This window comes from Lactuca virosa, chromosome 7 (genome assembly GCF_052849685.1).
Source record: "Lactuca virosa cultivar CGN04683 chromosome 7, Lactuca_virosa_CGN04683_v6, whole genome shotgun sequence".
NCBI lineage: Eukaryota > Viridiplantae > Streptophyta > Magnoliopsida > Asterales > Asteraceae > Lactuca > Lactuca virosa.
The window spans coordinates 285,277,113-285,304,159 of NC_136432.1; the positions used below are offsets into that span (position 1 = coordinate 285,277,113).

At 40.9% G+C, this 27,047-nt stretch overlaps 1 long non-coding RNA gene and 1 other non-coding gene across 2 annotated transcripts; both read left to right on the forward strand.

Annotated features, from left to right (window-relative positions):
• Positions 1-21,826: 21,826 nt before the first annotated feature.
• LOC145128012 (small nucleolar RNA R71) lies at positions 21,827-21,933 on the forward strand. Its single transcript, XR_013716615.1, has one exon. It is a non-coding gene; the product is annotated as a small nucleolar RNA R71 (small nucleolar RNA).
• Positions 21,934-24,904: 2,971 nt separating this feature from the next.
• LOC145124083 (uncharacterized) lies at positions 24,905-26,700 on the forward strand. The gene is made up of 3 exons (XR_013715500.1): positions 24,905-24,980; positions 25,846-25,914; positions 26,665-26,700. It is a non-coding gene; the product is annotated as an uncharacterized LOC145124083 (long non-coding RNA).
• The last annotated feature ends 347 nt before the right edge of the window (positions 26,701-27,047 follow it).

Sequence of the window (27,047 nt, forward strand, 5' to 3'; positions counted from 1 at the left end):
GCTTGAGCTCGAGCTTTCTCAAAATTAAACGAGCCGAGCTCGAGCTTGGTCAGGCTCGGGCTCGGCTCGGCTCGTTTACACCCCTATTCACCACCAAGAACAGGTTCAGGTGATGTAGGTGGGGTTAAAGGAGTTGAGGTAACAGGTGGAGTAGAACCGACAGTGGATGTTAGGTAAAATATGAAAGGTTGAAAACATGTGGCTATGCATGTGAAATAAAAGAATCAAATTCAAACTGAAAGTTGGAAAATAAGTGGTGCATTCAACATGTTCAAACTTGAAGTTGGTAGACTTTAAATTGGTTACAACTCTTTCTGTTTTCACATGGCAAACATTCACCTATATATATGCATGTATGTTTTGCATATTTGGTGTGCAAAAACTTGAGAGAACATCAAGTGTAGAGTGTCAAGCCAATTGTAATCTTGTGAGTTTTAATAAAATTCTCTAGTTGCAGCCCGTGGATGTAGGATTTGCACCGAATCCGAACCACGTAAAATCCTTGTGTTCTTCTTGCTTTATTTTCGTGAGTTTGTGTGTGTGTGATAGTGTGTTTCCGCTGCGTGTACCCGGTCCGGTTCCTAACAACTGGTATCAGAGCCAGATTAGCGAGGTTTGGAGGGTACAATCATTTTTTTTATCACGCACGAGTGTACTTGATTTGTAACTTGTTTGTCGTAATGGCTGAAGACAAGATTATAATCGAAAAGTTCAACGGTTCTGATTTTAGCTGGTGGAAAATGCAATTAGAAGCATTGCTATGTCAGAAAGACTTGGACATGGTACTCGGAGACAAACCGGAGAAAATGGAAAAAGCTTTTGAAGATGCGTGGAACTCAAAGGACAAGAAAGCCAAGGCGGTTATTACATTGTCGTTGACGAAGAGCGTTGCTTTCAACATCATGAATGAAACCACGGCGCGTGGTATGATGGAGGCTCTGTCAAATATGTATGAGAAACCATCGGCGGCTAACAAGGTGTTCTTGATGAGGGAGTTGTTCACTACAAGGATGAATGAGGAAGGCTCAGTTACGGTTCACATTAACAATCTAAATTCAATTCTGTCCAGATTATCATCTGTGGGAATTAAATTTGATAACGAGACTCAAGCATCACTGCTACTAGCTTCTCTACCTGATAGCTGGTCCGGAACAGTTACTGCTGTTACGAGTTCCGTGGGGACCAGTGGTATGACTTTTGAAGGGGTTAGAGATTTGGTTCTTGGCGAAGATATCAGACGCAAGAATCAAGGTGGATCTTCTTCTTCTGATTTATTAAATGTCGGAAGAGGTAGAGGGAATAGCAGGAGCAGTGGGAGTCGGGGAAAAAGTTCTTCTAGAACTTTGAAGAATGTGAAATGCTGGAACTGCCAAGAGGTGGGACATGTTAAGAGTCAATGTCCAAAGAAAGAATTAAACATTGCTGGTGGTGAGAGTGTGTCTGAGGATGATGCACTGATACTCAATATGGAAAGTTCTGTGGACTCTTGGGTCATGGATTCAGGGGCTTCGTTTCACGCCATGGACAACGGGGAAACGATGGTGACTCTAAAAAAAGAAGATTTTGGAAAGGTACGGTTAGCAAATGACGAGATGCTTCAAGTAACAGGCATGGGAGATATTGATCTAGTTACTTCATTGGGAACTACATGGAGCCTGAAGAATGTCAGGGTTATTCCGGAGCTGAAGAAAAAATTGATTTCTGTTGGTCAGCTGGATAAACAAGGACTGGAAGTAAGGTTTGGTGGTGGTAAATGGATGGTGGTCAATGGTAATTCGGTGATTGCTCAAGGTATGAAGCGTGGGTCATTGTATATGGTTGAGGTACCTGCTGAGGGAAGTATGACCATCCCGATTAAGCAAAACAAAATTTGGTTCGCTAAATCTACTGCTAAGAGAGTTCATTTTGCAAACATGAATTCTGGAGCCAAGCGGATGTTAGCTGAACGAGTCGGAAATTCTAAACCATTCAGGGGATTCTGTGACAGTGGGAGCACGGGGTGTGTTCCGGGTACAGTTACAAAGAGCCGTTGGGTTTTGAAGACTAAGACTGGAAAATTCTCTCTTGTTGGAAGTTTGCAAAGTTTGGAGAGTGTTAGTGGTCCTCGGTGTATCTCTGGATCTGGTGGAGTGTCCAAACCGGTTGAGACAGAGGATGAATCGGTGGTGGGATTAGCCACGACTGAGTTGGAGCTAGTGGGAGCTTCAACTGGCCCTTCTAGTACTTGAAGATGAGGGGCGGCTGCAATTAGAGAAATGGGACTAAGTTTAGCTTGTTCTTAGGAACTGGAGGCTTGGAAGACTTGGTTGTTTTAAGATTACTGGAGTTGGATGACAGAGACGGACCATGTTGTTCAAACTTTCAAGTGGGAGATTGTTAGGTAAAATATGAAAGGTTGAAAACATGTGGCTATGCATGTGAAATAAAAGAATCAAATTCAAACTGAAAGTTGGAAAATAAGTGGTGCATTCAACATGTTCAAACTTGAAGTTGGTAGACTTTAAATTGGTTACAACTCTTTCTGTTTTCACATGGCAAACATTCACCTATATATATGCATGTATGTTTTGCATATTTGGTGTGCAAAAACTTGAGAGAACATCAAGTGTAGAGTGTCAAGCCAATTGTAATCTTGTGAGTTTTAATAAAATTCTCTAGTTGCAGCCCGTGGACGTAGGATTTGCACCGAATCCGAACCACGTAAAATCCTTGTGTTCTTCTTGCTTTATTTTCGTGAGTTTGTGTGTGTGTGATAGTGTGTTTCCGCTGCGTGTACCCGGTCCGGTTCCTAACAGTGGATGCCCCCATATCAGATATGTTGACATGAACTGTAGGTTCGGGTGTAGGAGTGGTTGTGGTAGTAGTGACGGTCGTGAATAGTGGGGTTGGAAATGGGATGGATGAAGCGATGGTAGATGTGATAGGTGGAGGACAAGGAGCGATAGTAATAGGAGCCGAAAGTGGAACAGAACGAGGAGGCGAGTTTCGGTTACTATCATTGGTAGGTGAGGGTGGAGGCGAATTACCTCTAGGTGGACTGTCAGTTTCAGTAGCTTCTTCGTCATTTAACTCAGGATCACGCTGGCCATCAGAAGGAACATACTCAGAGTCACTAGAGTATGGGGAAGGAGACTTCGGTCTACGAGCCTGCTTTTTGGTCTTGCGTTTCTTTGGAGCAATAGACTCGGCTCGCTCTAACTTGCGTTTCTTAGGAGTGGAAGCTTTGGATGATTGACCAGCCTTGTCCCATTTGTTATCAGACTTCTTTCCTCGCTTTGCAGGCTTGTCTGCAGCGTCCAACGAGCTTTGCATCTTGGGAGTAAGTGGTCGCGGACCTGAAGGAGAAAGCTTTTTGTAATCTGCCATGACATGACTCGCACTGGATACACAGCTGTGACATCCCCATTTTCACGGCCAGAAAAGACCGATTATGTTTATGCTTTATAAAAATCAGAGTACCTCTTTTAATAAAAATGTTGCGGAATTTGTTCCCAGAAAAACATGATAAATACGTTGTCAAAAGCATTTCCGAATAAATGTATTTTTTTATTCCTTTTAAAACCTTGGGATGTCATCGTCAATACAGAAACATAAGCATAAACAGAACTTACATTCATTATCACTAGTGATTTATATCTCCTTAATCCCTCAGTGTAATGTAACCTCATATCGACACCTGTGATACAAATAAACTGAGTGGGTCAGGTTGGGAAACCTGGTGAGTACATAGGGGTTTCAACCCACAATAATATAATTATTATGTTTAAACATCAAACAATCAACCCAATTACCCATCCCCATTATCTTCTTTACTCTTAAGGATCTACCCTAAGAATCAGCTATTCCCCGTTCATTCATTCCTAAGGATTATCCTAAGGAATAGGCACGAAATCCATCGTTGCTAATGACACATATGTCAGGCACAACTGCTAATATTATCACTTAGGCGCATCTGCCAGAATCGTGACATTCTTTATGGGGCGCATCTGCCGGTATAGTCCTCTAGGCGCATCTGCCGGGGTTATGAGGTTCTCTATTAGGCGCTTCTCCCGGTAGAGTCCTTTAGGCGCATCTGCTAGGGTTATCTCGTTTATTGATAGTATCATTTTCGAGAGTCCACTCGCAATACATGTCAATGGGTTTTTAGAGTACACCGGTGAACACATCGTTCACAACACCTACCGGTTGCGAGCCTGCTAGTGTTCCACTGGACTGTCTAGAATAGTCCCTGGTTGTCATCCATACTCTGCTAGATGACGGGGCCAACATTTGGAAAAAGGCTTCTCACATCGTCCACCTCTCACCCTTACCTCATGGTCTATATTATATCTCAACTTATCGTCCAACTCATATTTCATCTACCCATGTTTTACCCAACATATTATGTAGATATAAATACATATACAGTTTAAATCATATAAAACTTGTATAAAATCGTTCATCCAGCATAGATAGCAAGTATACAGGTAATATGCACACATAGCACGTAGTTTATATAAAATACTTCATATCTATGTGTAAGATGAAAGTAACTATGCACTCACCTGATATGGTGGTGACTCGGTACTCGGACAACACTTCGTTATCTCAAAACAATTTTCTCTTGACAAAACCTAGTATCAATAGCACTAGGGTTTAGTCTAACGTTAACCGGGACTAATTAATAGTCTAGCTATTATTACTATTATATAAGCGTTAAGCAACACTCTTATATAACTCATAATAATAGTCCAAATAATTATTTTAACGTCCTAATAATGTTACTATAATTAATTAGAAGCTATATTAAAAATAGCGTAGGCGTAGCTCACTTACAGCGGGTTTTCTCGAAAACCGGGCTTCGCCGGAGCAGCGTTCCCGAACTGAAAGGCTCTTTTCTCGGGACTTCGGGAGCCTCAAGGCTTCCTTTGGGTGCTAGGGGGTTTACCTAGACTTTAGGGGGCTTAAGGGGTGCCATGTGTCATCACTTGATGGCTTTTCTTGGGGAGAAAGCCTTGGCCCATATTCAGCCACGTCACCCGATTTCGCACAGCACCCTGCTGACTTCTAAACCCCGTAACTTTGATATACGAGCTCCGTTTGCCACGTTATTTATATCCACGCGTAGGTAAAAACAAGATCTACAACTTTCATTTTGACTCCGTCGGCTAATTCTCGACCGATCTTAAATTTAACAGTAACAGGAGATTAGACTGTTAAATGACCACGAAAAATTCGTAACTCCTTCATACGGACTCCGTTTTCGTCTGTCTTTTTATCGTTGAGTTCCTATTAATGAGATCTTCAACTCTCATTTAGGTTGCGTAGGCCAAAAACCGCTTGAACTAAAATTCGAGTTTCGGGCCGTGCATTGCTATGCCAAATCTTAGAAAATTCATAACTTCCTCATACGAAGTCAGATTTGGGCGTTCTTTTTTTGTATGTTCTCGGTTTAACGTATACTACAACTTGTGTTTAGATAATTAAGGCTAAAAAGTCCTCTATCATAAATTCACTATTTACGTCTCCCAGTATCGTGTCGTTTTGCCGAAAAACTTCGACGGGACATAACTTCTTCGTTATAACTCGGATTTCGGCATTCTTTATATGTACGGAACCCTTGAGACATATTCTAAAACTTGGTTAAGATTATTGTTGGGTCAAAATTATGGTTTATACTTTACTTTTCTAGGCATTAATAGTTTTTGGTCGTGTAATATATTTTTGCAGTTGTATTTACGGCCCAATGGGTGTTTACGGCCGTAAACCCATTTACGACCGTAAACCCATTTACGGCCCATGTTCACCAAGCCCATGTTTCTTATGTATAAATATAGGTGTAAGGGGTGAGGAGTAGAGTGATGAACACATAGAATATAGGAGCTTAAGTGTGTGCATTTGAAGGTGTTCTAGAGAGAGAGAAAAGAGAGTGTGTGTTAGTGTGTGTGAATCTTGTATCCGGATCTTCATTCATATCAATTCATACATAGATTCATCATCTGCTTCTTCTCCTTCTCTTCTATTTTGATCTGACATCATCCGTTTGATTGGGATTCCGCACCATCAAACGGATCTGATTGATACTCAAGCATTTTGGGGACTTACAATTGGTATCAGAGCTTGGATTGTATCAATCAATTTTGTCAGATCTGGAGCTTATTTGATCTTATTTTGAAAAGATATTTGCGTTTTTGGATATATCTCTGAAAAATAAGGGGGGTTTCTTCTTTGCATTTTTCATAAAAACGAGTTTTTGATCGAGTTTTGGAGCAAAAAAGGGTGGAAAACGTCGTTTTTTCGCGAATCTGTTGAAGGTGTGCGGCCAGTTGAAGGTGTGCGGCTCGGGTGTGCGGCCAGGGAGTGTGCGGCTCGGTGTGTGCGGCCGGCTCGGTGTGCGGCTCGGAGTGTGCGGCCTCGGTGTGCAGCCTCGGAGTGTGCGGATCGGTGAGCGGCTAGGTGTACGGTTCAGCAGCCTTGGTCTCGGTCTCGGTCAGCAGACGCCCTCGCACCTCGTCCTCGCAACACAGCTTCGTATTAAAGAAAAAGGGAAGGGGAATTGGGGCTGCAGAGATTCGAACCCGGGTCCGTTGAGTAAACAAGCACGTGCCTTACCATCTGAGCTAGCTTGCTAGATGGTCTCCTCCTTCCCAATTTAATTCAAAAGGCTTCTCAATTTCGGTTCCTTATTTCGCATTTTGACACTTTTAACCCCAAAAATCAATTTCTTTCATTTTTAAATTACATTTTCTTCCAAAAATTTTTAGTTTTTAATTCTTGACTTTTAATTTTGACTTTTGCCCTTAAATTTTGACTTTGACTTTTAAAATTTGACCTTTGACTTTAAACTTTGACTTTTTCGTTTAACTTTTAAAATTTCAAATTTAGCTTTTCAGTTTGACTTTTAAGTTTGACTTTTCAAGTTTGACTTTTGAGTTTGACCTTTTAAGTTTGATTTTTGAGGTTGACTTTTGAGTTTTTAGTCAAAGGGCATATTTTAAATAATAAAAAAAATGAGTTCTTCAAACGTTCCTGTCAATGAAGTTTCATGTAATCCATCTTGTAAAACTACGATTAAGTTTCTTCGGGAACAAATTGATTTATTAAAAAGAGAAGTTGAGGACCTGAGATATGAAGGATATCAACTCAGGAAAGGACAGAAACCCCTTAAGGCCCAATTAGAAACAAAAATAAAGGACTTTAAGAGAATTCAGACAGAATACAGTGAAAAATGTGAACTTTATGATTATATCAAAAGACTGAATGATGAGTTAACTACTGAGCTTGATACATTAAAGAGACAATTTGAAACTGAAAATTTTGATTTTAAAAGGTTTGATGGATCAAGTGAGGTAGTTGCCAACATGATTGATCACTGCATGCAGTTCAAACGAAACCAACAAAAGGGCTTAGGATATGATAGTGTACCTCCTCCTTATAATCATACATATCAGTATCAACCCCTATCCAAGGATGAGATTGCCAACGAACCATTTATGGTTTATGGAAAGCCGTCTGGTTTCGTTTCAGGCGGATTTATTAATGTTGAAAGTACTAACGTTTCTACTTCCCCTGCAGATCAATCCTTAGATCAGTCAAAGCACAAAGTTGAAGGATCTCTTTCTGATAACAAAACTGAGCCTGAACCTGATGTTTCTGTTTCCAATGAAAAACCTTCTGTTTCTGATATTAAAGTTGATGATACATCTTGTGATGCTTTTGATGCTTTTGCATCGGATCATGTTGAGTTAAATTTTTTTGACATATTTGATTATTTGTTTGACAATACTGATGTTCCTGTTTCTAGCACATCTACTTCATGTGCAGGTAAAGTAGCAGAAGATGAGAACAAGGAGAAAACCATTGAACAAACCAACATCTCCTTGAACTCTGAATCTGTTGCTTCGAACTCAGCTGCTTCTGATCAACCTGCTGTTGAGAAATACAGGCCACCAATTCCAGTGAAACAGAGTGCCTGCTGCAATTGTGCTTGTGGGAACAATAAGAGACAAGGCAAAGACACGCCACCAGGGGCATGAAGAAACAACTTTACAGTGAAGAAAAAGACATGTTTTCACTGTGGAACACCTGGACACATTGCTAGAAACTGTCCAAATCGCGCATACGTTCCTTACTATGCACAAGGCTGGCAGAACGCGCCAAGAGGGAGATACTCCAAAAGAAACCCCTCAAGGTCACGTTCAGACAATGATGACTGGAACGCGCAGAAGGCCAGGAATCCAACTCCCAAGGGCAAGAAGGGAATGTCGGCCAAGAAGCCCAATCCAAGAGATGCTCCAGTGAAACAAAGACCGGTTAGGTCAAAGTCATCTCAACGGCCGACATCAAGATCAAAAGCAAGTACTGAGCCACCCATCAGATCGAAAAAGAAATGGGTTAAACCCAACTACAAATGGGTTCCAAAGGCTCACTCTCCCAAATTTTCTAATGACTCTAATATTTCTACATCTTCTGTTTGTGATAAACAGGACATGTCGTGGGAGAATGTATCTTGCGTAGATGACAAAGGTCGACCCAATTTCAAAATGGATTGGGTTCCAAAGACCAACTAATCCCGCTCTGTGTCGGAGCAGCTATGGAGGCATAGCATCAGACTTCGGTTTGTTGGTAGTGGCTGTTCCAGGCACATGATAGGGGACATCTCTCAATTGTACAACATTCAGACCTTTGTTTGAGAGTATGTGTCCTTTTGCGGGAAAGGAGGAAAGGAAGAGATCACAAATGGGGTTAGTGCTTAATGACATGAAGAATTTTCGGATCTGTTCTGAGATTACGCGTGATGTTCTCAGACCTTCTGGATGCAAATTCAATCGGTGACTTACGGTTTGAGTTTTCTTCTCTATACTCCTGAGTTTTTCTTAAGCTGATTCGCTTTAAAGACTAATTTTTGTTTTAGGATAGTTTAAATTTGTGCATTTACTTTCGTTTCTCTCCTATGCACAAATTTAGGGGGAGAAATTAAAACAAAACAAAAATTTTAAAAAATCCAAAAACATTAAAAATTCAGAAAAATCAAAAATATTGTCGCTTACAGTCTTGCTTGTTGATGTAGTACTGGGAAGTGATATAATCATGTGATAACAGGCAATCTGAATCTGTGTAAGGGACTGAATTTGAAGTGTCTAGGCTCTGTGTTCGATGCGCTGGTAGGCACGAAAGATTAAAATGGACTTGACTAGGCATTAATGAACTTAAGGAATCTAGAGACTTGAAAAATCTTGACCTAGATAAATCCATTTAGCCTGACAATACGACGCTCAGATAGGTTGAGCAGGGAGATATACATGATAATCCACCGGTCACATTAAAGTAATCCGTATCTAGAACTGTGGTTTAACTCTTCCTCGATGTGCGGATTCTGTCCTTAATTCCGGTATTGATGGGGCGACTGGGGAATTCCGATAAAGTAGGTCTGTAGGAAATTATTTTCTTGCTTTCTTTCTGTTAGTCATATGTTGCCTCCTCTGCGTGATTGAAATACATCCGACCTGGACTCTACTTCTATGCATCTTCTATCTATGCAATTCTTCCTGTCTGTTAGCCATATGTTGTCTCCTTTGCGTGATTAACCATCCGACCCGGTACACAACATATGCACCATTCTACTTCTCAATCCCTTTAAATCTGGTTAGTCATATGTTTTACCCTCTGCGAGATTGGAAGAGATCCGACCTGGGTGTATAGCATATGCATTCTAAATCTGACTTCTCTCATAATAATTGCCTGCTCACCTAAAGTAAGGAGTACTTTGGAAGTTCCTGATTATTGGAGCATATTAGGAAGCAGGAAACATGTTCTAGTATAATTAAAATTGAACACTTACAGATTGTCTGTAGATCTCGCTGCTAAATTTAGGTGGACAACAATATCTTTGGTCGTCGTCAGCTGAATGGTCCCTAAGCAATATTATCTAGGAACTTAGGATCACATTGTCTTGTCACTTATAGTATGTCCTAATTTTGTCACAATCTCTCGTGTTTAAGTGGACCACAATACCAGCGATTGACCAGATCTATTCATGAAGGGAGAGGTACTGATAAACGGATAAAGGCTGTCTAAAAACTTTGATCCCAAATCATTCTTAAAGTTAGATATAATTTTATTTTTGTTAAATTTGTTCATAGTTTTCTTCTAATTTAAAAATTAGGGGAGAATTAAAAATTTTGAAAACCAAACAAAAAAATCAAAAAAATTAAAAATCCAAAAATAGTGTTATTTTTGTTTTATTTCTTTTTCAGAAAATATGAAAAACCCAAAAATATTGTGTGCTAAATTTTCTTTTAGTTTTGTTTTGTCTTGAAAAGTGAATTCAGGTGTAGATGAGACTCATGGACAATGAATCGAAGATTTCCGAGCCAAGGCTTCATCCGTGAGCATCGAAGAATTCTCATTCGAAGGAGCAAGAAATGAAGATTATTCTTTCGACATTCAATCTTTCAACCCCAAAAGCAAGGTGAAGCTGCACTTGAAGATTAGGTGACGGATTGCATTGAAGCCTCCTCAATCAGTCTGCTGCTATCTTAAACCTGCTGAAGTGATCCAGAAGATCTGTTCTCTCTGACGTTCTCTCTGAAGATTCTCAAGCTGAAAGCGCTATCTTTCAAGAATCAGTACGTCAAGCCTCCTCACCCAATGTGCGTTCAATGCCAAATTCTGAAGAAAAGCTCAAGTGCTCAAGATGAAGTCATTCATTGAAGATTCATCAAGTTCATCTTGAAGTTGTGAAGAATTTAAAGATAAATGCTGAAGCCAAGCTTACAATGAAGATGAACAAGAAAGCCAACTACTTTTTAGGGGAGATTGTTGGGTCATTTAAGAAAAGAAAAGAAAGCTATAAACCAAGGGGGAGATTGTTGGGTCAAAAATATGGTTTATACTTTACTTTTCTAGGCATTAATAGTTTTTGGTCGTGTAATATATTTTTGCAGTTGTATTTACGGCCCAATGGGTGTTTACGGCCGTAAACCCATTTACGACCGTAAACCCATTTACGGCCCATGTTCACCAAGCCCATGTTTCTTATGTATAAATATAGGTGTAAGGGGTGAGGAGTAGAGTGATGAACATATAGAATAGAGGAGCTTAAGTGTGTGCATTTGAAGGTGTTCTAGAGAGAGAGAGAAAAGAGAGTGTGTGTTAGTGTGTGTGAATCTTGTATCCGGATCTTCATTCATATCAATTCATACATAGATTCATCATCTTCTTCTTCTCATTCTCTTCTATTTTGATCTGACATCATCCGTTGTAGGGATTCCGCACCATCAAACGAATCTGATTGATACTCAAGCATTTTGGGGACTTACAATTATTTATTCTAAATAATCTTTTGTCGAAAATTCATTTTCGACCCCTATTATCTCTAAATTGACTAGCCCGGATCTACGGGAGTTACAACAGCGGTACATAGATTCTGGAATTGACCCGATAAAGAGAAACTTGGAGGTATTTGGGACAAGGATCCTCGTCGTATGAAATGTAGCAATCGAAGACATGAGGGAATCCGCCATAGTGGGAACAGTAAACTTATCCATCGCCCAATGAGTGACGATAGTCCAAAATCGTGCACAAGAAATTTCAGTGTACCTCGAAGAAGAGCTTAGACTCTGAACAAGTTGAGCCCATAGAATCGAGCCATAGTCCAAATTAATCCCATGATACAGACCATATAGAATGGTCATAAAAGCCCTGCTCGTACCGTCTGAACTAGCACTCCTCTCTGATAAGCCCTTGGAGAGGAGCGTCAAGAGTCCGTTCCACTGAGGAGGAAGAGAAGACTTCTTGAACTTGGTGATTGTTGTGAGAAGCTCCGTGTACCCCATATCATAGAGCATCGAGTACAGTTGAGTGGTAGAGATGGAATCTGGGTTAACCATTGATTCAGCAGCAGGAACGCGTAGTAATGAGGAAAACCTAGCCTTTGAAATTGAGGACTTTTGATTGACGATTTCGAAAAAAATACGCTCATTGGCTTTATCATAAACGGCAGAGGAGAAGACAGCAGAGAGCATCGACATCGGAACACTTTCCACCTGTGTGAGAGCGACCACCAGTGGTGAATACTTGAGACATTCGACCACATGAAGCATATACGAATCATAGACAAAGGGGTTGAGTTTGATGACCAGATTCTGATTAGATTTGATGGTCAGAAGAGTGGACTGAGCAGTTTGATCAAAAACCGATGAAGATTCAGCCATTGTTGCAGGTGAGAAGAAGATGAACAGTGGAGAATCGTCGATGTGTTCTTGAGAGAGAGAAAGTTTGGTAAAGGAGTCCAAGAGGTTCGAGAAAATCTTTTATACCATCTCTTAGGAGAGAGAAAAATCCGTTGGTGATGATGACTGACTCTCTGAAACTGATGTGTGTAAAATGCACTGGTTTTAATCCTACTTTTGAGTTATAAATTAAGCACACAAAGGCAGTGAACCTGTCTTTTAGTGGTATAATTGGGTAAGTAGAGTGTCGAACTCAGGGAACGGTAAATTAAAACTAAAGACTAATTTTATCTAAATTAAATAGTAAATATGGGTTTTCTCTAGTTTTACAAGACTAGAAACTTACTAATACTACTTAGGCTAAGAACTAGAAAAACAAAGATTTAACTGAATTTAATAATAAAAGGGACTTCTGTTTAGTTCAACTCAATTGATCCTATGGTTGATATTATGGTAATAGTGCAATGGATTAATTCTTCTATTGGCTACCGATTCAAGTGATTAGCCTTGCGTTCGCTACGATAATCCTTAGAAAACAAACTAACTGAAACAGTGATCAGTTGTCTAATTTAATTTAATTCACTAGATTATTTATTCGGGTTAATTTAGACTTGTAATAGCTAACTAAATTGGTCCTTTAGTTAACCTCTTGCTAATGGTCATCAAACAAGCTCACACATGAATTTACCTAATTTTTCTTATTAATTCTAGTTTCACGTTCGTTAGTCCTAGACATATGATAAAGTGGTCACATAAACATATGGGGTTGATAATTAAAAGATGTTCATACTATTTAATTATCTTCCTATTAACAGAAAATTAGTTATCATTCACACACAAGGTTCTTTAACAAGCTAAAATTAACAAAATCACCAATATTTAATTAATCCTACCATTAATCAAACCATAATATCAATTTTGTATCCCCAAACAGAAGTCTAAGAGTTTTAGCTCATGATTGAGGTAATTAACAGCAATAAAACGAATTCTAATTGTCTAACCATAATTGAGAAACAATAGATTAAGTAGAATGATGAGAAGGTGCCTCAAATCTTCTTCGGAATTGGATTCTAGGTTGTATCTTCGTTCTCTAGGGTTCTTCTGGCTCTTCAATCGCAGCTTGCTTCTCCCCAAAGGTTCCAGCCGTCCTTCCATCGGATTAAGACCCGCTATTTATAATTATCACAAAACAGGGGCTACTCGGCAAGTAGGTCGTGGACTCGCCGAGTACATGCGTGGACTCGTGTTCGGCAAGGAATCTTGACTTTTCTTTCGGGAATATTCTAATGAACTCGCCGAGTACATGCGTGGACTCGCCGAGTAAGTGTGTAGTTTTCCCTTTTCCTTCATTCTTTGGTCTCTAATTGCTTCTCCTTTTTCCTTTCTGCTTCCAAGCATGTCTTTTGGACTGAAAACACAATATAAGCATTATTAAGTACCTTTTGTCCATATTACGCATATAATTAGCCAAAAATGAATAAAAATATATGTTAAACATATGATTAATTATGCACATATCAAAATACCCCACACTTGACTTTTGCTTGCCCCCAAGCAAAACTGAATTTTAACACATTAGAATCACATAGGACAACTCACGTCGAACCCAGCCATTATGCCAAGACCGCAACGCGCACATTTGTGTCTAAAATTCCTAATAACCCCCCATACTCTAAATACTCACAATCCTCATAAACATTCGCCCACTCACCCCGAACTATGCTCATTTTATGCATCCCTCCGAATCCATCCTCAGAAAACCTCTTAACCTCAAGGTGTTTTTGGTTGAGTAACCCAAGCATACATAATCTAGATAATTACAATTTATGATTACCACATTGGAGCTCTTTGGAATTCTTCATTTCTTTGGCATTTGATCTTTGATCTCTTTGAATTCACCACTTTGTTGTTTGGTTTTTGGTATCTTCAACTTTTTGAATTTCTTGGAATTTTTGATCTTCTAATTTCATATTTGACTTTGATGCTCCAAAAATTCTTACAACTTTTCTTTTGTAATTCTCTCTGTTTTTTTTCATGTAACTCACTTTTTTCTTCACTCAATACCTACATGCTTAAGCAGGGGCACTCAACTTCAACCTTTATTGATTAATGATAACAATTTTCCTGGATACATTTCAAGTACACGATGCTAAACATATTGCATCCTTCGGGCTAAGCGAGGTTGTGTTTTTGTCCCATGATTTCACTAGAATAAAGGAGGCCACAAATGCACTATAACGTATATAGGCTCAACTAAACATTTGGGTCCTCATAGAATCATCAAATATAATACTAGCATGATCCTTGATTGCTTTACCAAAATTTTCTAAATTAATCCTAGCAAATATTATGCAAAATTTTAAAATTTAACTACTGTAACCAACCGCCTACCCCACACTTAATTTATGCAATGTCCCCATTGCATATTATGCATGATAAAGAACAATAAAAATAAGGAGAGAATTGGAACAAACTCCCATGGGATAGCAGTGGCGAGGCTGATCATCTTCAATTTAGCTCCATCTTTGAATGACTTTAAACATGGGAACAGCTCATCCATGTCTTGGGTGTCATGTCGCGTGTGGTAGACTTGCAAATGACTCAAATATGTAGGATACAGCTCCTAGAAACCTCCAACAATGATCCTCTATGAAAGAGTTGGATAAAACTGCAACGAACGTGCCCAAAACAACTCTGGAATCCGAAAAAATGATGATGGACTCGGCGAGTAAGTCGCTAACTTGCAGAGAAGTCGTGAATTTGTCCATGCACTCGCCGAGTAGGATATGTGCACTCGGCGAGTAGGCGCTGAGTTTTCCTTTCGACTGAAGTGCTGAATCGGGGTAATTCAGTGACTCTTTTTCTAATTACTTCAGTAATAAAGCACTCTACACTCCCAACTATAACGGACTCGAACTTAATGGAAAAGACTTCGCACTCTCAATTGAACATTCCTTACTTGAACCTTGACCCATAAGACTTCTAAATGTATCCTAACCTTCCAATCCTGAAAAAAAAATGCAGACAAGAGTGAAAGCAACCAAAAGTCCTAACAAGAAATAAAATAATCCAAGTTTAACAAGTTGTCCAAATCAAACATCACGAAAATAAATTAAAAACACAAAAGAAACATTCTTCATTCTTCATCATCCATGTCGGCTCCTCCAGCTCCACTTCCTCCTCCTTCATTGCCTTTCCTCATCCTTTCTTCCCAACTCATGATGTGGGGGTAGCCGGGTCCAGGTCTCGGTGCGATGTTCATTTGTTGGAAGAGATAGCCAAATGATTGATTGTTATAGTTAACTCCTCTTCAAATATCATCCAAGTAGCGCCGGTACTCAAGTTGATTCCATCCATCGTTCTCTTCTTCCACCGGAATAACCGGTGGGTCTTCCCGTACCCGCTCGCTTCTTTGCCTCACTCGCCTTCCCGGCTCCTCGGGGATAGCCGGCTCATCCGCATGAGGAATAGAAAAAGAATCACCAAACTTTTCCACAATCCTTGTCCTCCTATATAATGCGGTGTTGAACGGAGGGGGATAAATGACCGTCAGCGCCCTTGACTCTTGCAAATCTAATACCCCAAATGACCTTGCAAGCCTCGTCACAAACATCCCTCCATTAATCTTGGAGTTCATCTTCTCCTTAACAGCCCCTTCAGCAAGATACTTGGCTACGCGATAGGGGAGATTGCAGAAAACATCGGGAGTAATAATACTCCAAAGATAAAAGATGTCAAGGGTCGGGACCTTGTCCCAGTCCTTTCGCATATTAATCGTGCTGGCAATGAACCGATGAATGAGACGGTGGGTCGGTGAACGTATGTGACCCTCCTGTGCGGTAGATGGGATGTACACCCGGTTAGCAATAGTATTCCACCAGGTAGAAGCAACCACTCCCTCGGGGAGATCTTTGTGGCAATTCTCTAAAAAAACTTCAAAATCTTCATTCAACATAGTGCTTTGCTCATAGATTCCAAGCCTCCATGAAAATTCAGCCATGCTGCATTGTCACAGCTCCCCACCAAGAGAAAAGGAAACTACATTGGGATTGTAGTACTCACTACCACCTCGGAATGAGATGGTAGCAAAAAACTCCCGACATAATTCAGCGTAGACTGGTTCTTGAATTTTGAAAAGCTGTAACCAACCATCACATATGATGGTTGAATCCCCCAAATTACATTCTTTTACCAAATATGGTGTTAGCTCTTCTTCCAAACCAACTTTCCCCATCCAATCCCAATCCACTGCATTGGGTAAATGAATCTCTTTATGTTTTAAAGCCTCTAACTTGTTTTTGGCACGGGCTTGAGACGATTTGGATGTGATTTGGCGGAACGAGAGCCACGGGATGTCCCCTTGGCTTCCCCCTCTTGAAGACTGACCTCGTCTGGACATGGTACCCTTTCCCTTGAAAGTCGAGGATTAAGCCAAAAATCACAGAAATCGCTTGAAGGAGGCTGTGCACGGCGAGTGTGTGGGTAAAATGGGTAAAAACCCTTATTTCTCAGATTTTTATACCGTCTGTGTAAGTTGACTACTCGCCGAGTACAAATGCTTTTACGCGGTTTTTTGGTTATTTAGGCAAGCACTCGCCGAGTACTCGTACCTACTCGGCGAGTAAAGCTTGCAGTTTGACAAAAATTGAATTTAATTTTTTTTTAACCCACCACCCCACATTCTAGGCATTGCTTGCCCTCAAGCAATCATTTAGAACATATTTCCAGAGGAAGATGAATGAAAAAGATCCTAAGGAATTAAAAAGAAAGTAAAGGAAAAAGAAATGCAAACTCTAAACTCGGGTTGCCTCCCGGAAGCGCTTCTTTTTAAGGAGTCATTAGCTGGACTCCTCCCATTCTACGTGGCTGCAATCCCTTCCAGCAACATCAACTCTTCCATGCCTTCATTACTTGGAACTCCTTCTTCATACTTTTTGACTCTATGTCCATTGACCTTGAACCGGGTGCCGTCTTTTGACAATAGCTCTATAGCACCATGTGGAAACACCTTCTTCACCAGAAAAGGACCATCCCATCTTGACTTGAGTTTGCCCGAGAAGAGTTTTAACCTTGAATTAAAGAGCAACACCTTTTGCCCTTCATGAAATTCTTTATTTTCCTTGATCCTCCTGTCATGCCAATTCTTAGTTTTCTCTTTATAGATCAAAGAACTAGTGTATGCATCATTTCTAAGTTCCTCAAGAGCATTCATTTGCATTAACCGGTTGTTCTTGAGCTCCTCCATGTTGAAATTGCACATCTTTAAAGCCCAAAAAGCATTATGCTCTATCTCCACCGGTAAATGACATTGCTTTCCATAAACTAACCTATATGGTGTAGTACCAATAGGGGTTTTGAAAGCTGTACGGAAGGCCCAAAGTGCATTGTCTAGCTTATCCGACCATTCTTTTCGATTGCTCCCCACCGATTTCTCCAAGATTCTCTTTAAAGCTCGATTTGTCACTTCGGTTTGTCCACTAGTTTGTGGATGGTAGGATGTTGATAATTTATGGGTTACCCCATATTTACTTAGCACCTTCTCTAGTTGATCATTGGCAATATGAGTGCCTCGGTCACTAATGAGAGCTTTCGGGACCCCAAATCTTGAAAATAACTTCTTTAAAAACCTCACCACTACCCGACCGTCATTAGTTGGCAAGGCTTGTGCCTCCGCCCACTTGGATACATAATCCACCACCACCAATATGTATTTGTTGCCTTTGGATATGGGAAATGGTCCCATGAAATCGATCCCCCACACATCAAATACTTCGCACACTTGGATACTATGTTGTGGCATTTCATTTCGAGATGAAATGTTTCCCGCTCTTTGACATGCATCACATTCTTTGACAAATTGGGTTGCATCTTTAAAAATCGTGGGCCAGTAAAACCCAATGTCAAAGATCTTCTTAGCAGTGTAATGTGCTCCATGATGTCCACCCGTGGGCCCGCTATGACATTGCTCCAATATTTTCCAGCTTTCATTCCCGAACACGCATCTTCGTATGATTCCATTCGCGCAGCTTCGGAAAAGATATGGTTCATCCCAAAAGTAATACTTTATCTCAGAAAAGAATTTCTTCTTTTGTTGACTTGTGAGATCTTTTGGGAGGTAATTGCTAGCTAAGTAATTAGCTATATTTGCAAACCATGGTTCTTCTCCCATAGTCACCATAATATACTCGTCCGGAAAATCATCTCCAACTCTATCTTCTTGTAATCGCGGGTTTTCAAGCCTTGACAAGTGGTCAGCTGCTACATTCTCCATTCCCTTTTTGTCGCGTATCTCTATGTCAAACTCTTGAAGAAGTAGAACCCATCGTATCAATCTTGGCTTGGCATCCTGTTTGGCAAACAAATACTTGATAGCAGAGTGGTCAGTAAAAACAGTTGTTTTAGATAAAACTAAATAAGGGCGGAATTTATCAAAAGCGTACACCACAGCTAATAATTCCTTTTCCGTGGTGGTGTAGTTTTCTTGGGCTGGATTTAAAGTCTTGCTAGCATAATATATGGGTTGGAAGTGCTTATCAACCCTTTGACCAAGGACAGCTCCTAATGCAAAATCACTAGCATCACACATTATTTCAAATGGTAAATTCCAATTTGGTGCAACAATGATCGGGGCATTAGTCAATTTTTCCTTTAAAAATTCAAATGCCTCTAAACACTCTTTAGTAAAATTAAATGGTGCATCTTTTAGGAGTAATTGTGTTAGAGGTCTAGTTATTTTAGAAAAATCTTTGATAAAACGCCGGTAAAAACCCGCGTGTCCTAGAAAACTTCTAATACCCTTCACATTAGTTGGTGGAGGTAATTTGGCAATGGTGTCAATCTTTGCCCGATCCACTTCAATTCCCGATTTGGAAACCTTGTGGCCCAAAACTATACCCTCCTTAACCATAAAGTGACATTTTTCCCAATTAAGGACTAAGTCGGTCTTTTCACACCTAGCAAGCATTAGGTCAAGATTTGTGAGACAATCATGGAAGGAAGATCCAAAAACAGAAAAATCGTCCATAAAGACTTCCATGAATTTTTCCACCATGTCGTGGAATATGGCTGTCATGCACCTTTGAAATGTCGCGGGTGCATTGCATAACCCAAAGGGCATGCGTCGATAAGTAAAAGTCCCACTTGGGCAAGTGAATGTGGTCTTTTCTTGGTCCAATGGGTCTATGGGTATTTGGAAATAACCCGAAAATCCGTCTAGGAAGCAATAATAACTATGGCCCGATAATCTTTCTAACATTTGATCAATAAAGGGTAAGGGAAAATGGTCTTTACGAGTGGCATTGTTTAGTTTTCGATAATCAATGCACACTCTCCAACCGGTTACCGTTCGTGTCGGAATAAGCTCATTCTTTTCGTTGGTTATGACTGTCATCCCTCCTTTCTTGGGCACCACTTGAACCGGACTCACCCACGGGCTGTCGGAAATGGAATATATAATCCCCGCATCTAGAAGCTTGACCACTTCTTTCTTGACCACCTCTTGCATATTTGGGTTTAGTCTTCTTTGGTGCTGCACAACCGGCTTTGCTCCTTCTTCCAGGTTAATCTTGTGTGAACAATAAGAGGGACTTATTCCTTTGATGTCGGTAATGCTCCATGCTATGGCCCGTTTTCGCTTCTTCAAAACTTGCACTAGTTCTTCCTTTTCAGAGTTGGAAAGGTCAGAGGCTATAATGACTGGCTTTTGATGGCCATCTTCAAGGAAGGCATACTCCAAATGTTCTGGTAACTTTTTGAGCTCAGTTTTTGGGTTCTGTTTGTTGTACTCGCCGAGTGTAGGTAAGGGACTCGGCGAGTTGGTAGCTGACTTTACGAATTCTATTTTTTTTTCGCTTGGACTCGGCGAGTAGATCGGCCCTACTCGGCGAGTTGAAGTGTCAGATTGCCTCATCAACTCTTCAAACTCAGCTTCTTCCAGCAGCCTCTCGATGTCCATTAAGTCTTTTTCTGCATCAAATTCTTCATCAAAAATTGTGAACTTGCTGGAATCTTCACTTATGCATTCCTCCAATAATTCATCAAGCATGTCAATTGAGAATGCCGTGTCGTCATTATTCCGTGCATACTTCATAGCTTGATCAACCCCAAATGTGACTGAATCTTCTCCTACCCGCAAAGTGAGCTTCGAGTCCCTCATGTCTACTATAGCACTTGCCGTGTTGAGGAAGGGTCTTCCAAGGATGATTGGGACTTGAGGATCCGCCTCCATGTCTAGAATTATGAAATCAGCAGGAAATACAAACTTGTCCACTTTGACCACTAAGTCTTCACATATTCCTCTTGGAAAAGTGATTGTCTTGTTAGCTAAATGAATCGCCATACGAATTGGTCTTGGTTCCGGGAGATCCAGCTTCTTGAAGAATGAATAAGGCATTAAATTCACACTTTCTCCTGAATCAGCCAAGGCATGAGTGGTAGCTAAATTGCCAAATTGGCAAGGTAAAGTTAAGCTCCCCGGGTCACCCTTCTTCTTTGGTAGTTTGTTGAGCATGGCGGCTGAGCAATTCTCATTGAGGACTACCTTCTTCACTTCCTCCATCTTCCTTCTATTAGTGAGAAGTTCCTTAAGGAACTTTGCATATTTGGGCATTTGTGCGACAGCTTCGATGAAGGGTAGGTTGATTTGAAGAGCCTTTATATGATCTAGAAACTTCTGGTACTCCTCTTCCTGCTTCACTTTCTTAGCTCGGGCTGGGTATGGCAGTGGACTCGCCGAGTCCATATTCTGTACTCGGCGAGTAGAGCTGTCAGATTGAAGATTTTGATTTTCTGCTTCCTCCTTCTGTGATTCTTTGGGTGCTTCATTCTGAATAGGGGCCAGAGGAGTGATTATTTTCCCACTTCTTGTTGTGACTATGTTTATGTGCGCGCCTCGTGGGTTGTTTTCGGTTTTGCTAGGAAGTTCGCCTGGTGATCTTTGGTTTATTTGTTGAGCAAGTTGCCCTAGCTGCGTTTCTATGTTGTGGATAGATGCTTGCTGGTTTCTAAGCATGGTCCTTGTTTCTTGAATTGCAGCATCATGATCACTATGTCTTTTTTCTGAAGCAGCTACAAATTTGGTAAGCATTTCTTCCAAACTTGGTTTTCTTTCTTGTGATGGCTCCTCCTTTTGGTAAAAACCCATTCCCTTTTGCTTGAACTTCTCCTCCTTAGCCTTCTTGTACTCGTCATAAGGGAGCCACTCTTTCTTTGGTCTATGCCAATCTTCATCATATCGGTCCCCACTTGAGTAACAAACTTGCACCTTTTTGTTGCCATTCTCATCCAAATCGCAGTCTGTAGTAAGGTGAGGCCCATTGCAATTTTCGCAACCCACCCGAATAGCATGTATCGTTTGGTCCATTTTATCCATCCTCCTATCCATGGTTTTTAGCATAGCCATAACTGCTGACAAGTCTTCTGAAGCTGCATAGGCGGCCCCCCTCGTCACATCATTTCTTGGATTGTGGTATTCTCTAGAATGCTTAGAGAATTCTTCAATTAGTTGCTTTATCACTGGAGGTGCCTTTTTCGTGAGTGGACCTTGCGAGTCAAGTAATTTCCTAGTGGTAACATTTACTCCATCATAGAAGATGGAGACTTTTTGTTGACTATTGAGGTCATGATGTGGGCAATTCCTTAGCAGGCTCTTGTACCTCTCCCACGCTTCATATAGTGATTCTCCAGCTTGTTGTTCAAAGTTAGCTATGGCTTTCTTTAGCTTGGATATCTTGGATGGCGGGCATAATTGATCAATGAACTCTTCTTTCATTTGGGCCCATGTAGTGATAGATCCTGGGGGCAATGACTTGAGCCAATCCTTGGCAACACCCTTCAAAGTAACCGGAAGCATGCGAAGTAGCTGATTTTCCCGAGGCACATTTGGAACATTGAAATAATCAGCTACATCATTGACTTCGTCCAAGTGTTTGTAAGCGTCTTCGTGGTCTTTGCCTGTGAAGGGGATCTCCTTAAGTAGAGCCAGGATGTGACCCTTGAGCTCAAAAGTAGCAGTACCGGGGATTGCGGGTTGCACAAGTCCCGGTCCGGTATCATTGCGTATCCTCTTCTTCCATTCCCCCATGGGGACTTCATCAATGTTAGCCATGAGAATAGCTAATTCGTCGTCGGAATCGGAAACGTGACCGAATGTAGGGTCTTCTTCTTCCTCGGTCTCGTACTCGGCGTCTTCTTTAGTAGGGTCTTTGATTGTCAAAGAGGCGCTGGGTGCTCCTGATTTGCTGCTCTTCTTCTTGCTGAAAACGGACTTTAGGTTCTTTAGTGGCGAATTCCTTGAAGAAGCGGATTCTCCAACGGATTTTCCTTTGTTCTTCCTTAGGGCGGATTCCGGGTCGTCTAGAGGAGGGATCAAAGGTGTATCAGATCCTCGGGTCATGAAACAACTGCAAATAAAACAAGAAAAACGCGTAAAAAGAACAAAAATAAAATAAAAGCTAAAACTGTGAACAGTGATGGACTCGCCGAGTTTCGTCGAGTGCACTTGGCGAGTTCAAGGTAAAAACAGAAAAATTTTCTACTTAATTTATTAAAACATGGATTGATCAAAACCTATACTAACTACTAAATTACCTCAGAATTAACTTTGTGTAAGATAAATCCCACACAAATGATCGATAAAAATAGAAATTAGTGCTAATTTAGAACCGTTCCCCGGCAACGGCGCCAAAAACTTGATGTGTGTAAAATGCACTGGTTTTAATCCTACTTTTGAGTTATAAATTAAGCACACAAAGGCAGTGAACCTGTCTTTTAGTGGTATAGTTGGGTAAGTAGAGTGTCGAACTCAGGGAACGGTAAATTAAAACTAAAGACTAATTTTATCTAAATTAAATAGTAAATATGGGTTTTCTCTAGTTTTACAAGACTAGAAACTTACTAATACTACTTAGGCTAAGAACTAGAAAAACAAAGATTTAACTGAATTTAATAATAAAAGGGACTTCTGTTTAGTTCAACTCAATTGATCCTATGGTTGATATTATGGTAATAGTGCAATGGATTAATTCTTCTATTGGCTACCGATTCAAGTGATTAGCCTTGCGTTCGCTACGATAATCCTTAGAAAACAAACTAACTCAAACAGTGATCAGTTGTCTAATTTAATTTAATTCACTAGATTATTTATTTGGGTTAATTTAGACTTGTAATAGCTAACTAAATTGGTCCTTTAGTTAACCTCTTGCTAATGGTCATCAAACAAGCTCACATATGATAAAGTGGTCACATAAACATATGGGGTTGATAATTAAAAGATGTTCATACTATTTAATTATCTTCCTATTAACAGAAAATTAGTTATCATTCACACACAAGGTTCTTTAACAAGCTAAAATTAACAAAATCACCAATATTTAATTAATCCTACCATTAATCAAACCATAATATCAATTTTGTATCCCCAAACAGAAGTCTAAGAGTTTTAGCTCATGATTGAGGTAATTAACAGCAATAAAACGAATTCTAATTGTCTAACCATAATTGAGAAACAATAGATTAAGTAGAATGATGAGAAGGTGCCTCAAATCTTCTTCGGAATTGGATTCTAGGTTGTATCTTCGTTCTCTAGGGTTCTTCTGGCTCTTCAATCGCAGCTTGCTTCTCCCCAAAGGTTCCAGCCGTCCTTCCATCGGATTAAGACCCGCTATTTATAATTATCACAAAATAGGGGCTACTCGGCGAGTAGGTCGTGGACTCGCCGAGTACATGCGTGGACTCGTGTTCGGAAAGGAATCTTGACTTTTCTTTCGGGAACATTCTAATGAACTCGCCGAGTACATGCGTGGACTCGCCGAGTAAGTGTGTAGTTTTCCCTTTTCCTTCATTCTTTGGTCTCTAATTGCTTCTCCTTTTTCCTTTCTGCTTCCAAGCATGTCTTTTGGACTGAAAACACAATATAAGCATTATTAAGTACCTTTTGTCCATATTATGCATATAATTAGCCAAAAATGAATAAAAATATATGTTAAACATATGATTAATTATGCACATATCAGAAACGTCACCTAAAAAAGCGCGATGTGACAGCTTGGTATCCCTAGAAATACGTCAGCAGGCATGGGTATGTGAACCGTTTCAAATTCACGCTCCTTTTTCGACCTTAGCTCCTTTTCAAATTTCGAACCGTTTCAACTTCATGTTGACTCACCCTTATGTGAATTTTATTATTAAAATAAATCAGCATGCGTGTTGTGGAAATTAACTATCTCTTCTTCATAATAAAGGAAATCGCCATATCTGTTAGAGTCGAAAGCATAAATCTGAAAATTGCCATTAGTACCACGAACAAGAATTTGGAAAATCATAAAGACCTTCGTGCAAGAGTGTGCCAATGATAAAGAAATAAAGTGTAACATCCCAAGTTCGGAAGCAAGAAGTTGAAGGGTGCTAAGTGAAAATAAAGGAAGGGACTCGGCGAGTATGTCTCTTGACTCGCCGAGTCGAAGCGGGTGCGTGGCATGGGGTTAAGTGGCCTGACTCGGCGAGTCGGCGGCTGGACTCGACGAGTCAGTGCTGGTCGAGGAAAAACCCTAATCTTCGGGGTTGCACCCTATTTAAAGGACTTAATATCCTCCCCTCTGTTCCCATAGCCCCCTTTGAGACCCAGAAACCCTAGAATCGTGAGTGAGAGCCATTGGAAGCAAATTGGAGCATTGTTAAGTGTTTTGTGAAGAGATCTTGAAGATCAAGAAGCTTGGATCAAGGAGATTTGTGGAGATTCAGATTACTCTTCAGCAGGAGGTCGTTTTGGAGGTAATGAATCGTTATCCTTGGCTTTCCCCTTTCTAGATCCATTTTCATGGAAGTTTTAGGGCTTGTTTGGAGATGATATGATGAGATCTTGGTGTATAAGTTAGATCTGGAGTTGAAACTCCAGATCTGAGCTCTATTTGGATCAAAGATGCAGAAAGCCCTTTTGGTTGCTATGCAAAAGCCTTTCCCCAAGAGTTAAGTCCCTTTCTAGCTTGGTTTTTGGTATTATGGGGCAAGAAGCACGTAAAGGTAGCAACTTTATGTTGCTAATGGACTCTAGAGACCCCGATCTCTTGTTTGGAGAAAAGGAGCAGCTCTGTGTCTCGAGATTTTGGGAATGCACGTATGGACTCGACGAGTCTGGGAGATGACTCGGCGAGTCGGGCTAGAGATCAGACTTTGAGTCACGTAGTAACTCGGCGAGTCGCATGGGTGACTCGGCGAGTCTTATGATGATGAGCTTGGACTCCACGAGTTGGAAGAACAACTCGGCGAGTCTATTTTTGAAGATTGTCGTTGACTCCGCGAGTCTGTTCTTGGACTCGGCGAGTCTGGTCGCAGAACCCCTAACCCCTTTTGGTTAAGACGCAGATCAGTGAGTCGAGGGGTGACTCAGTGAGTTGGACAGGATGGGACTCGGAGATCGTTGGACTCGACGAGTCTTGGGGTGACTCGGCGAGTAGACTCGGGTTATGGGAATTTCTGAGTATAGGGACTCGACGAGTCGACGGGTCGACTCGGCGAGTAGAGTCAGTCAGGGAGGTTGACTTTGACTGAGGACTTTGACTTTGACCAAGAGTTGACCAGTTTGACTTCCAAGGGTATTTTGGTGATTTTGGTATTTATGGAATTGGTTCTTTGGTAGTGTTCGGTGGTGGAGTTCGTGTCGGTGATCGGAGCAGCTGATCTTATCCTTTCAGTCGGCAATTACGAGGTGAGTTATCCTCTCTATATCGACAGGGTCTACGGCACCAAGGCCGGCCCTTTATCGGATGGAAATCCGGGTATTGTTTGTTATGTTATTGTTTCGCTAGATCTGCATCCTGGTATTTAGGATGGTGTTATGTTAGTGACCTGGTTAAGGTCGGTACCCGGGATATAGGGTAATGTTATGCTAGCGACCGGTTAGGTCGGAATCCTGGTTAGGATGTTGATATGCTATGTGATCTGTTAGACTGTTTGTCTGGTTGAGGATTGTTATGTGATTGATTGTTTTATGTGCACATGGTTGTTTGACGGGGGTTGGGTTGAGGCGGGTCCTGCTTTGTGCTGAAGGCCAACATACCGAGGGCGGACCGGATATTCCGAAGGCCCAGCGAGCGGTCCGGATAGGCTGAAGGCCCCAAGAGGGCGGACCAGACGTGCCGAGGCTCGGGGAGTGGACCAGGCCGACTGAAGGCCCGGTGCGGGCGGACCAGTCATACTGTAGACTCAGAGAGTGGACCGGGTGGATTGAAGGCCCGGTGCGGGCGGACCAATCACACTGTAGACTCGACGTACATGGCTAGACTCGGAGGGTGGACCAGGTGGACTGAAGGCCCGGTGCGGGCGGACCAGTCACGCAGTAGACCCGATGTGCATGATTGTTCTATTTATGATATGTTATGAGTGTGATATGTGTGGTTGGTATTTTGGGGGTAACTCACTAAGCTTTCGGGCTTACAGTTTCAGTGTATTGTTTCAGGTACTTCAGGAGATCGTGGCAAGGCGAAGGCGTGATTGTACCGCTCCTCATGTTTTATGATTTATATGATATGGTTCTGGGGGATACTCTGATGTTTAAACTATTTTGAAAATGAGTTGTATGAACGTAATGGTTTTTGAATGATTAAAATGTTTTAATTTGGCTCAAATTTTATGGGTGTTACAGAAAGCAAAACATTTGTGGGATTTAAGTGATGTCTATTGAGACATGAAACTGATGATCCCGGGCACGAATCTCTTCCTTCAAAGTCAAGAGAGACTGAGAAGTGTCTATGTGGTTTCCCGTGAAATACGATCAAATGTTTGTAAAGAAACATTGAAAGGCATCTTTTCAGTTATAGGCTTTATAGGGTAGCTTACCTT